The sequence below is a fragment of the Eleutherodactylus coqui genome, chromosome 1 (assembly GCF_035609145.1).
Source record: "Eleutherodactylus coqui strain aEleCoq1 chromosome 1, aEleCoq1.hap1, whole genome shotgun sequence".
In the NCBI taxonomy this organism is placed as follows: Eukaryota; Metazoa; Chordata; class Amphibia; order Anura; family Eleutherodactylidae; genus Eleutherodactylus; species Eleutherodactylus coqui.
The window spans coordinates 2,071,506-2,084,825 of NC_089837.1; the positions used below are offsets into that span (position 1 = coordinate 2,071,506).

Here is a 13,320-nt window from a genome sequence, read left to right on the forward strand (position 1 = left end):
GTAGTGTCTGGTGTAATATCTGTTTTCAGTCTGGTGTAGTATCTGGTGTCAGTCTGGTGTAGTATTTGGTGTCAGTTTGGTGTAGTATCTGGTGTCAGTCTGGTGTAGTATTTGGTGTCAGTATATTGTCAGTCTGGTCTAGTACTCAGTGTCAGTTTGGTGTAGTATCTGGTGTCCGTCTGGTGTAGTATTTGGTGTCAGTCTGGTGTAGTATCTGGTATCCGTCTGGTGTAGTATTTGGTGTCAGTCTGGTGTAGTATCTGGTGTCAGTCTGGTGTAGTATTCAGTGTCAGTGTGGTGTAGTATCTGGTGTCAGTCTGGTGTAGTATCTGGTGGCAGTTTGGTGTAGTATCTGGTATCAGCCTGGTGTAGTATTTGGTGTCATTCTGGTGTAGTATCTGGTGTCCATCTGGTGTAGTATTTAATGTCAGTCTGGTGTAGTATCTGGTGTCCGTCTGGTGTATTATCTGGTGTAGTGTCTGGTGTAGTATATGGTGTCAGTCTGGTGTAGTATCTGGTGTCAGTCTAGTGTAGTATTTGGTGTCCGTCTGGTGTAGTATTTGGTGTCAGTCTGGTGTAGTATCTGGTGTCAGTCTGGTGTAGTTTCTGGTGTCCGTCTGGTGTAGTATCTGGTGTCAGTCTGGTGTAGTATCTGGTGTCAGTCTGGTATAGTGTTTGGTGTCAGTCTGGTGTAGTATTCAGTATCAGTCTGGTGTAGTATCTGGTGTCAGTCTGGTGTAGTATCTGGTGTCAGTTTGGTGTAGTATCTGGTGTCAGTCTGTTGTAGTATCTGGTGTAAGTCTGGTGTAGTATCTGGTGTCAATCTGGTGTAGTATCTGGTGTCAGTCTGGTGTAGTATTTGGTGTCAGTCTGGTGTAGTATCTGGTGTCAGTCTGGTGTAGTATCTGGTGTCATTCTGGTGTAGCATCTGGTGACAGTCTGGTGTAGTATCTGGTGTCAGTCTGGTGTCCGTCTGGTGTAGTGTTTGGTATCAGTCTGGTGTAGTATCAAGTGTAGTATCTGGTGTCAGTCTGGTGTAGTATCTGGTGTCCGTCTGGTGTAGTATCTGGTGTCCGTCTGGTGTAGTGTATTAGTGTCAGTCTGGTGTAGAATCTGGTGTCCGTCTGGTGTAGTGTCTTCGTGTTAGTCTGGTGTAGTATTTGGTGTCTGTCTTGTATAGTTTCTGGTGTCAGTCTGGTGTAGTTTTGGGGGTCAGTCTGGTGTAGTGTCTGGTGTAGTATCTGGTGTAGTGTCTTTGTGTCAGTCTGGTGTAGTATCTGGTGTCAGTCTGGTGTAGTATTTGGTGTCAGTCTGGTGTAGTATTTGGTGTCCGTCTGCTGTAGTATCTGGTGTCAGTCTGATGTAGTATTTGGTGTCAGTCTGGTGTAGTATTTGGTGTCTGTCTTGTGTAGTATCTGGTGTCCGTCTGGTGTAGTATTTGGTGTGTCTGGTGTAGTATTTGGTGTCAGTCTGGTGTAGTATCTGGTGTAGTATCTGGTGTCTGTCTGGTGTAGTGTCTTTGTGTCAGTCTGTTGTAGTGTCTTCGTGTCAGTCTGGTGTAGTATCTTGTGTAGTATTTGGTGTCAGACTGGTGTAGTATTTGGTGTCTGTCTTGTGTAGTATCTGGTGTAGTATCTGGTGTAGTATCTGGTGTCAGTCTGGTGTAGTGTCTTCGTATCAGTCTGTTGTAGTGTCATCGTGTCAGTCTGGTGTAGTATCTTGTGTCGTATTTGGTGTCAGTCTGGTGTAGTATTTGGTGTCCGTCTGGTGTAGTATTTGGTGTCCGTCTGGTGTAGTATCTGGTGTCAGTCTGGTGTACTATCTGGTGTCAGTCTGGTGTAGTGTGCTTAGTGTCAGTCTGGTGTAGTATTTCGTGCTAGTCTGGGGTCAGTCTGGTGTAGTATCTGGTGTCAGTCTGGTGTAGTATTTGGTGTCCGTCTGGTGTAGTGTCTGGTGTCCTTCTGGTGTAGTATCTGGTGTCAGTCTGGTGTAGTGTCTGGTGTACTATTTGGTGTCAGTCTGGTGTAGTATCTGGTGTCAGTCTGGTGTAGTATCTGGTGTCCGTCTGGTGTAGTATCTGGTGTCAGTTTGGTGTAGTATCTGGTGTCAGTCTGGTGTGGTGTCTTCGTGTCAGTCTGGTGTAGTATCTAGTGTCAGTCTGGTGTTGTATTTGGTGTCCGTCTGGTGTAGTGTCTGGTGACAGTCTGGTGTAGCATCTGGTGTCAGTCTGGTGTAGTATCTGGTGTTCGACGGATGTAGTATTTGGTGTCAGCCTGGTGTAGTATCTGGTGTCAGTCTGGTGTAGTTTCTGGTGTCAGTCTGGTGTAGTATCTAGTGTCAGTCTCATGTAGTATTTGGTGTCCGTCTGGTGTAGTATCGGGTGACAGTCTGTTTTAGTATTTGGTGTCAGTCTGGTGTAGTATCTGGTGTCAGTCTGGTGTAGTGTCTGGGGTCAGTCTGGTGTAGTGTCTGGGGTCAGTCTGATGTAGTATTCGGTGTCAGTCTGGTGTAGTATTTGGTGTCAGTTCGGTGTAGTACCTAGTGTCAGTCTGGTGTAGTATTTGGTGTCAGTTCGGTGTAGTATCTGGTGTCAGTCTGGTGTAGTGTCTGGGGTCAGTCTGGTGTAGTATTTGGTGTCCGTCTCATGTAGTATCTGGTGACAGTTTGGTGTAGTATTTGGTGTCAGTCTGGTGTACTATTTGGTGTCAGTTCGGTGTAGTTTGTGGTATCAGTCTGGTGTAGTGTCTTCGTGTCAGTCTGGTGTAGTATTCAGTGTCAGTGTGGAATAGTGTCTGGTGTCAGTCTGGTGTAGTATTTGGTGTCAGTCTGGTGTAGTATTTGGTGTTAGTTCAGTGTATTGTCTGGTGTCAGTCTGGTGTAGTATTTGGTGTCAGTACGGTGTAGTATTTGGTGTCAGTCTGCTGTAGTATTTGGTGTCAGTTCGGTGTAGAATCTAGTGTCAGTTTGGTGTAGTATTCGGTGTCAGTCTGGTGTAGTATCTAGTGTCAGTTTGGTGTAGTATCTGGTGTCAGTCTGGTGTAGTATTTGGTGTCAGTCTGGTGTACTATTTGGTGTCCGTCCTGTGTAGTATTTGGTGTCAGTACGGTGTAGTATTTGGTGTCAGTCTGCTGTAGTATTTGGTGTCAGTTCGGTGTAGAATCTAGTGTCAGTTTGGTGTAGTATCTGGTGTCAGTCTAGTGTAGTATCTGGTGTCAGTTCGGTGTAGTATCTGGTGTCCGTCTGGTGTAGTATCTGGTGTCCGTGTGGTGTCAGTCTGGTGTAGTATCTGGTGTCCGTCTGGTGTAGTATCTGGTGTCCGTCTGGTGTCAGTTTGGTGTAGTATTCGGTGTCAGTCTGGTGTAGTATCTAGTGTCAGTTTGGTGTAGTATCTGGTGTCAGTCTGGTGTAGTATCTGGTGTCAGTTTGGTGTAGTATCTGGTGTCCGTCTGGTGTAGCATCTGGTGTCCGTCTGGTGTAGCATCTGTTGTCAGTCTGGTGTTCGTCTGGTGTCAGTTTGGTGTAGTATTCGGTGTCAGTCTGGTGTAGTATCTAGTGTCAGTTTGGTGTAGTATCTGGTGTCAATCTGGTGTAGTATTTGGTGTCAGTCTGGTGTACTATTTGGTGTCCGTCCTGTGTAGTATTTGGTGTCAGTCTGGTGTAGTATCTGGTGTCTGTCTGGTGTAGTATCTGGTGTAAGTTTGGTGTAGTATCTGGTGTCCGTCTGGTGTCAGTTTGGTGTAGTATTCAGTGTCAGTCTGGTGTAGTATCTAGTGTCAGTTTGGTGTAGTATCTGGTGTCAGTCCGGTGTAGTATTTGGTGTCAGTCTGGTGTACTGTTTGGTGTCCGTCCTGTGTAGTATTTGGTGTCAGTACGGTGTAGTATTTGGTGTCAGTCTGCTGTAGTATTTGGTGTCAGTTCGGTGTAGAATCTAGTGTCAGTTTGGTGTAGTATTCGGTGTCAGTCTGGTGTAGTATCTAGTGTCAGTTTGGTGCAGTATCTGGTGTCAGTCTGGTGTAGTATTTGGTGTCAGTCTGGTGTAGTATTTGGTGTCAGTCTGGTGTACTATTTGGTGTCCGTCCTGTGTAGTATTTGGTGTCAGTACGGTGTAGTATTTGGTGTCAGTCTGCTGTAGTATTTGGTGTCAGTTCGGTGTAGAATCTAGTGTCAGTTTGGTGTAGTATTCGGTGTCAGTCTGGTGTAGTATCTAGTGTCAGTTTGGTGTAGTATCTGGTGTCAGTCTGGTGTAGTATTTGGTGTCAGTACGGTGTAGTATTTGGTGTCAGCCTGGTGTACTATTTGGTGTCCGTCCTGTGTAGTATTTGGTGTCAGTACGGTGTAGTATTTGGTGTCAGTCTGCTGTAGTATTTAGTGTCAGTTCGGTATAGAATCTAGTGTCAGTTTGGTGTAGTATCTGGTGTCCGTCTGGTGTAGTATCTGGTGTCCGTCTGGTGTAGCATCTGTTGTCAGTCTGGTGTCCGTCTGGTGTCAGTTTGGTGTAGTATTCGGTGTCAGTCTGGTGTAGTATCTAGTGTCAGTTTGGTGTAGTATCTGGTGTCAGTCTGGTGTAGTATTTGGTGTCAGTCTGGTGTACTATTTGGTGTCCGTCCTGTGTAGTATCTGATGTTAGTCTGGTGTAGTATCTGGTGTCTGTCTGGTGTAGTATCTGGTGTCAGTTTTGTGTAGTATCTGGTGTCCGTCTGGTGTCAGTTTGGTGTAGTATTCAGTGTCAGTCTGGTGTAGTATCTAGTGTCAGTTTGGTGTAGTATCTGGTGTCAGTCCGGTGTAGTATTTGGTGTCAGTCTGGTGTACTATTTGGTGTCAGTCTGGTGTACTATTTGGTGTCCGTCCTGTGTAGTATTTGGTGTCAGTACGGTGTAGTATTTGGTGTCAGTCTGCTGTAGTATTTGGTGTCAGTTCGGTGTAGAATCTAGTGTCAGTTTGGTGTAGTATTCGGTGTCAGTCTGGTGTAGTATCTAGTGTCAGTTTGGTGTAGTATCTGGTGTCAGTCTGGTGTAGTATTTGGTGTCAGTCTGGTGTAGTATTTGGTGTCAGTCTGGTGTACTATTTGGTGTCCGTCCTGTGTAGTATTTGGTGTCAGTACGGTGTAGTATTTGGTGTCAGTACGGTGTAGTATTTGGTGTCAGTCTGCTGTAGTATTTGGTGTCAGTTCGGTGTAGAATCTAGTGTCAGTTTGGTGTAGTATTCGGTGTTTGTCTGGTGTAGTATCTAGTGTCAGTTTGTTGTAGTATCTGGTGTCAGTCTGGTGTAGTATTTGGTGTCAGTTCGGTGTAGTATTTGGTGTCAGTCTGGTGTACTATTTGGTGTCCGTCCTGTGTAGTATTTGGTGTCAGTACGGTGTAGTATTTGGTGTCAGTCTGGTGTACTATTTGGTGTCCGTCCTGTGTACTATTTGGTGTCCGTCCTGTGTAGTATTTGGTGTGTCTGGTGTATTATCTGGTGTCAGTCTGGTGTAGTATCTGGTGTCCGTCTGGTGTAGTATCTAGTGTCAGTCTGGTGTAGTATTTGGTGTCAGTCTGGTGTACTATTTGGTGCCCGTCCTGTGTAGTATTTGGTGTCAGTACGGTGTAGTATTTGGTGTCAGTCTGGTGTACTATTTGGTGTCCGTCCTGTGTACTATTTGGTGTCCGTCCTGTGTAGTATTTGGTGTGTCTGGTGTATTATCTGGTGTCAGTCTGGTGTAGTATCTGGTGTCCGTCTGGTGTAGTATCTGGTGTCAGTCTGGTGTAGTATTTGGTGTCAGTCTGGTGTACTATTTGGTGTCCGTCCTGTGTAGTATTTGGTGTCAGTACGGTGCAGTATTTGGTGTCAGTCTGCTGTAGTATTTGGTGTCAGTTCGGTGTAGAATCTAGTGTCAGTTTGGTGTAGTATCTGGTGTCAGTCTGGTGTAGTTTTTGGTGTCAGTCTAGTGTCAGTCTGGTGTAGTATCTGTTGTCAGTCTGGTGTAGTGTCTGGTGTCAGTCTGCTGTAGTATCTGGTGTCAGTCTGGTGTAGTGTCTGGTGTCAGTCTGGTGTAGTATCTGTTGTCAGTCTGGTGTAGTGTCTGGTGTCAGTCTGCTGTAGTATCTGTTGTCAGTCTGGTGTAGTATCTGTTGTCAGTCTGGTGTAGTGTCTGGTGTCAGTCTGCTGTAGTATCTGGTGTCAGTCTGGTGTAGTGTCTGGTGTCAGTCTGCTGTAGTATCTGGTGTCAGTCTGGTGTAGTGTCTGGTGTCAGTCTGGTGTAGTATCTGGTGTCAGTCTGGTGTAGTATCTGGTGTCTGTCTGTTGTAGTATCTGGTGTCCGTCTGGTGTAGTATCTGGTGTCAGTCTGGTGTAGTATCTGGTGTCAGTCTGGTGTAGTATCTGGTGTCAGTCTGGTGTAGTATCTGGTGTCTGTCTGGTGTAGTATCTGGTGTCCGTCTGGTGTAGTGTCTGGTGTCCTTCTGGTGTAGTATCTGGTGTCAGTCTGGTGTAGTATCTGGTGTCAGTCTGGTGTAGTATCTGGTGTCCGTCTGGTGTGGTATCTGGTGTCCGTCTGGTGTGGTATCTGGTGTCAGTCTGGTGTAGTATCTGGTGTCAGTCTGGTGTGGTGTCTTCGTGTCAGTCTGGTGTAGTATCTAGTGTCAGTCTGGTGTAGTATCTGGTGTCCGTCTGGTGTAGTATCTGGTGTCAGTCTGGTGTAGTATCTGGTGTCCGTCTGGTGTAGTATCTGGTGTCAGTCTGGTGTAGTATTTGGTGTCAGTCTGGTGTAGTATCTGGTGTTAGTCTGGTGTAGTATTTTGTGTCAGTTCGGTGTAGTATTTGGTGTCAGTCTGGTGTAGTATCTGGTGTCAGTCTGGTGTAGTATTTGGTGTCAGTCTGGTGTAGTATTTTGTGTCAGTTCGGTGTAGTATCTGGTGTCAGTCTGGTGTAGTATCTGGTGTCAGTCTGGTGTAGTATCTGGTGTCAGTCTGGTGTAGTATCTGGTGTCAGTCAGGTGTAGTACTCGGTGTCAGTCTGGTGTAGTATCTGGTGTCCGTCTGGTGTAGTATTTGGTGTCAGTCTGGTGTAGTATTTTGTGTCAGTTCGGTGTAGTATCTGGTGTCCGTCTGCTGTCTGTCTGCCTCTGTCTTGTAGTCCGATGTATCCATGAGGACTATAGCGCCCCCCTCATCGGCAGGTTTAATGGTGATCTCCTTGTTTCTCCATGCTTGTCCAGTATAGTGGATTGCACCGCATGCCTAAAGGAGTCCATATATTTGCCCAAAGTGGATTGCAGCCAGGAAGGGGCGTCCAATCAGACGTCTTCTTGGCTCCCAGTTCCTTCTGTCTCCTCTTTATCATGGAAGAACTCTTTCAGTCTTAGTCTTATGAAATATTCCTCCATGTCGCTGCAGAGTTCTGTGTCAGTCCCCTGGGGAGAGGGGGACTACAACTCCCAGCATTCAGCTGGTATTGATTAGATTAGTGACATCTTCACTCCTGGATCCCCTCCCTCCAGCTAAGTCCCGCCCATCAGCACGTGACTGTGATGTCATCACAGGTCTCTTATCACTTCTCTTTACTTCTGAGCTCCGCCCCCTGGTCACCTGACGGTGACATCATCACAGGTCCTTCAGCTCTTACGGTGTATACAGAGCAGGTCCTGGTGTGCTGTTGCCTCTGTTATCAGCCAGTAACAGAGTGTATATATACAGCAGTATGGTAAGCTGACATTGGGGTTGTCCTCTCTGTTATCAGCCGGTATCAGAGGATATGTATATACAGCAGTACAGTAAGCTGACATGGGGGTTGCACTCTCTGTTATCAGCCAATATATATATATATATATATATATATATATATATATATATATATATATAGCAGTGTAGTAAGCTGACATCGGGGTTGTTCTCTGTTATCAGCTAGTATCAGAGGATATATATATACACAGCAGTACAGTAAGCTAACATCGGGGGCTCCGCTCTCTGTTATCAGCCAGTATCAGAGGACATATATATATATACAGTAGTACAGTAAGCTGGCATCAGGGGTTGTTCTCTCTCTGTTATCAGCCGGTATCAAAAGATATATATATATATATATATATATATATATATATACACAGCAGTACAGTAAGTTGGCATCGGGGTTGTGCTCTCTGTTATCAGCTGGTATCACAGGATATATATATACAGCAGTACAGTAAGCTGACATCGGGGGTTATTCTCTCTGTTATCAGCTGGTATCACAGGAGATATATATATATATATATACACAGCAGTACAGTAAGTCGACATCGGGGTTGTGCTCTCTGTTATCAGCTGGTATCACAGGATATATTTATATATATATATATATATATATATATATATATAGCAGTACAGTAAGCTGACATCGGGGGTTATTCTCTCTGTTATCAGCTGGTAACACAGGATATATATATATATATATATATATATATAGTAGCAGGGTAGTGTCAGTCTAGCCTGCAGAGGGTGCTAGATAGGCATTCTGACACCTGCAACTAGCAGGAACTGGGTGCATATAAGCCAGTTCCTGCCAGAAGCAAGGGGGGAGTTACAGTTCGGCAGTGCAGGACAGGCTGCAAGCTGAGGTCCAGTGTGGACCAGTTGGATCTGTCACCCGGTCTGATGGAGGAAGACGCCCTCCAGACACCCAGGACAGGTTAGTGACTGCACCCTGTGGGTTGTGAACCCTAAGCTTATGTGGCCTGTGTATAATTCACCTGTATGCTGTGGATAGAGGCCGGCAGGAGCCAGAACTAAAGAGAACTTCAGGCTGCTGGAGCCTGTTGTCGTGTAACGTGGCCATTCCGGTATCAAAAGTGGGCGATCCCGTGGCAAGGAGACCCCAACTTGTCACATATGGTGGAGGATGCGGGCACAAAGTGGAGTGGGACACAAAGAGCAGCGCGTGGAGGGGATGTCTACTGGGTGCAGCATTTAAAGGGCCAGGAGGCTGAGTGTGCGGTTGGGAGGGCAATGACAGAGGTCAAGCAGAGGAGGGCGTCTGCGAGGCAAGTGGATGGACTTGTTTTATGTCTGTTCATACTGACTGTGCAGTCACGATGGCGGTTGTTCCAGGAGGCAACCAGAAAGAGCCATGCTGGGTGTCTGCACAGGGATCTGTGTATGTACGGCTGTCCCGTGGCCAGTAACACCCACTGGGCGGTGCTGGGGGTTAACTGTGGGGTTTTCAGGGCTCAGCAGGAGGTGGACTGTGACAAACGTCCGGAGAAGACTCCATGGAGTGGTGAGGCCACTAGTAGAAGGTCCTACGTGCGGGGCGGCTCAGCAGAAGCTGCACCATGTAACGGGCCATTTGGTGGGCCCAGGACTCCATTGCCGATGATGATGGGTGGAAAGTGTTGCACAACCAAACGTTTTCCTTGCAGGAGGGTGTCGGGGGAACTGCAGTGTCTGCAGGGGGGGAGAAGTCCAAAAACCGTATTGTGGATAATGTGGTGCAGAAACGCTTCATTAACCCTGAAATGTGTGTGGGGGATGGTGGGATGTGGATAGACATGTTCCCCAAATGAAGGTAGGGTGTGCACAGGTCACTAAAGGGAGGGCAGCCTGCATCCATGGGGGAGCCAGTACAGCTATGCCTCCAGTGCTAGAAGGGAGTAGTGAAAGCCAACTTTACAGCGAGTGGACAAGTAGCATTACAGGTGCAAAAAAGAAAAAGACTGCTAGCAAAGAGACCGTGCAGACCCTGATGTCCAAAGGGAGACAGACAGAATCCAGAGGGAAAGGGAAAATGCTATCCAGGTCGCTGCCCAGCTGAAAGCAGAGAATGCTGCTGTCTTAAAGGAGAATGAGCGCCTTGGAAGATTAGCTAAGAGGGAAGCTGATCACAGGGTGATGCTGGAGAAAGAAGCCGTTCAGTGTGAACAAGGCTTGTAAATGCAGTCTACAAAGAGGAATGGCGAATTGGAATTCCAGATAAGTCAGCTCAAGGAAAAGCTGGAAATGCAGAAAGCTGCTTGCAGTCATGCAGAGAAGCAAGCAGAGGTCTTGAGAGACATACTAGGTTACAGGGAAAACCAGGAAGCACTTCATGAGCAAGTGGTGATCCAGCTACAGATGAGCTGGGATGAAGAAATTGAATTATATGAAGCCCAGACCCGGGACCCTAAGCAGACTCATGCGCTGGCTATGGGGGAAATGTCCCAACGGTTGGAGCAAGCTGGAAGAGTGAAGGAAACCTTGGAAGAGGTCAAACAGGCTATGGAAAAGGAGTGTACTGAGCTGACCCATAAGGTGAAGGTGCTGTTGAAGGACAAGCAGGCGTGTCAATGCCAGAGAGATGCAGTAGAGAAGCGGCTTCAAGTACAAATCACTGAAGATGACAGAGTGCTGACAGAGCTGTCTGGGCAGGTGAGCAGGCTGCAGGTGAAGCTGGAACCTCAGTGAAGAGTCTCAGAGGCTGGTGCAAGAAGAGACACAGCAAAGGCTTGGTCTCAGTGCACACCTGAAGACAATGCAAGAGGAGAGAGATGTGTTCCTCAAGTGGCTAGAGGAAGATGCAGAAGCTAAGAGCAACCTGTCACAGCAGATTGCCACACTTCAGGCTGAGGTGTCTGACCTAGAATATAGACTGGAGAAGAGTGCTGTGTGCTTGGATTCTGTGGAAGAGCAGAAAAGAGAAATACAAGAGGAGTTAGAAGCTACAAGGCAGAAGTATGAAGAGAAGACAGCTGCCTGTGATAAGCTGGAGAAGGTTAAAGTACATCTTCAGCAAGAGTTAGAAGGTGAGCTTGTGTCCAAACTAAGAAAGGCGTAGAAAATATGTGAACAGCAGCTTACAGAGGAGACAATCAGGTCAGCAAGATATGTCACTGAATGTGAGCGTGCTGAAGAAAGGGTGTATATAGGTATATATCAGGGGCGTAACTATAGAGGATGCAGACAGGACTGCGGTCCATTATACTATAAGGTGTATATAGGTATATATCAGGGGTGTAACTATAGAGGATGCAGACAGGACTGCGGTCCATTATACTATAAGGTGTATATAGGTATATATCAGGGGTGTAACTATAGAGGATGCAGACAGGACTGCGGTCCATTATACTATAAGGTGTATATAGGTATATATCAGGGGCGTAACTATAGAGGATGCAGACAGGACTGCGGTCCATTATACTATAAGGTGTGTATATCAGGGGCGTAACTATAGAGGATGCAGACAGGACTGTGGTCCATTATACTATAAGGTGTATATAGGTATATATCAGGGGTGTAACTATAGAGGATGCAGACAGGACTGCGGTCCATTATACTATAAGGTGTATATAGGTATATATCAGGGGTGTAACAATAGAGGATGCAGACAGGACTGTGGTCCATTATACTATAAGGTGTATATAGGTATATATCAGGGGCGTAACTATAGAGGATGCAGACAGGGCTGCGGTCCATTATACTATAAGGTGTATATAGGTATATATCAGGGGTGTAACTATAGAGGATGCAGACAGGACTGCGGTCCATTATACTATAAGGTGTATATATCAGGGGCGTAACTATAGAGGATGCAGACAGGACTGCGGTCCATAATACTATAAGGTGTATATAGGTATATATCAGGGGCGTAACTATAGAGGATGCAGACAGGGCTGCGGTCCATAATACTATAAGGTGTATATAGGTATATATCAGGGGCGTAACTATAGAGGATGCAGACAGGACTGCGGTCCATTATACTATAAGGTGTATATAGGTATATATCAGGGGCGTAACTATAGAGGATGCAGACAGGACTGCGGTCCATTATACTATAAGGTGTATATAGGTATATATCAGGGGCGTAACTATAGAGGATGCAGACAGGACTGCGGTCCATTATACTATAAGGTGTATATAGGTATATATCAGGGGTGTAACTATAGAGGATGCAGACAGGACTGTGGTCCATTATACTATAAGGTGTATATATCAGGGGCGTAACTATAGAGGATGCAGACAGGACTGCGGTCCATTATACTATTAGGTGTATATAGGTATATATCAGGGGCGTAACTATAGAGGATGCAGGCAGGACTGCGGTCCATTATACTATAAGGTGTATATAGGTATATATCAGGGGCGTAACTATAGAGGATGCAGACAGGACTGCGGTCCATTATACTATAAGGTGTATATAGGTATATATCAGGGGCGTAACTATAGAGGATGCAGACAGGACTGCGGTCCATTATACTATAAGGTGTATATAGGTATATATCAGGGGCGTAACTATAGAGGATGCAGACAGGACTGCGGTCCATTATACTATAAGGTGTATATAGGTATATATCAGGGGTGTAACTATAGAGGATGCAGACAGGACTGCGGTCCATTATACTATTAGGTGTATATAGGTATATATCAGGGGCGTAACTATAGAGGATGCAGACAGGACTGCGGTCCATTATACTATTAGGTGTATATAGGTATATATCAGGGGCGTAACTATAGAGGATGCAGACAGGACTGCGGTCCATTATACTATAAGGTGTATATAGGTATATATCAGGGGTGTAACTATAGAGGATGCAGACAGGACTGTGGTCCATTATACTATAAGGTGTATATAGGTATATATCAGGGGTGTAACTATAGAGGATGCAGACAGGACTGCGGTCCATTATACTATAAGGTGTATATAGGTATATATCAGGGGTGTAACTATAGAGGATGCAGACAGGACTGCGGTCCATTATACTATAAGGTGTATATAGGTATATATCAGGGGTGTAACTATAGAGGATGCAGACAGGACTGCGGTCCATTATACTATAAGGTGTGTATATCAGGGGCGTAACTATAGAGGATGCAGACAGGACTGTGGTCCATTATACTATAAGGTGTATATATCAGGGGTGTAACTATAGAGGATGCAGACAGGACTGCGGTCCATTATACTATAAGGTGTATATAGGTATATATCAGGGGCGTAACTATAGAGGATGCAGACAGGACTGCGGTCCATTATACTATAAGGTGTATATAGGTATATATCAGGGGTGTAACTATAGAGGATGCAGACAGGACTGCGGTCCATTATACTATAAGGTGTATATAGGTATATATCAGGGGTGTAACTATAGAGGATGCAGACAGGACGGCGGTCCATTATACTATAAGGTGTATATAGGTATATATCAGGGGTGTAACTATAGAGGATGCAGACAGGACTGCGGTCCATTATACTATAAGGTGTATATAGGTATATATCAGGGGTGTAACTATAGAGGATGCAGACAGGACTGCGGTCCATTATACTATAAGGTGTATATAGGTATATATCAGGGGCGTAACTATAGAGGATGCAGACAGGACTGCGGTCCATTATACT

General features: G+C 45.7%; 2 protein-coding genes across 6 annotated transcripts in view; one reads left to right on the forward strand and one right to left on the reverse strand.

Moving 5' to 3' along the window:
* Positions 1-13,320, forward strand: part of LOC136617429 (zinc finger protein 300-like) — a 1,148,901-nt gene that overhangs the window by 1,128,638 nt on the left and 6,943 nt on the right. The window contains exon 1 of one of the 3 annotated variants that reach the window (XM_066594257.1): positions 7,582-7,680. The exons of the other annotated variants lie outside the window; for them this stretch is intronic. The gene's annotated coding sequence lies outside the window, so the exon portion shown is untranslated. Of the gene's footprint in view, positions 1-7,581; positions 7,681-13,320 lie in introns of those variants that run through there. 3 annotated transcript variants of the gene reach the window in all.
* The window catches only part of LOC136617486 (zinc finger protein 84-like), a 522,213-nt gene that overhangs the window by 266,892 nt on the left and 242,001 nt on the right, over positions 1-13,320 (reverse strand). The gene's annotated exons all lie outside the window — the stretch shown is intronic.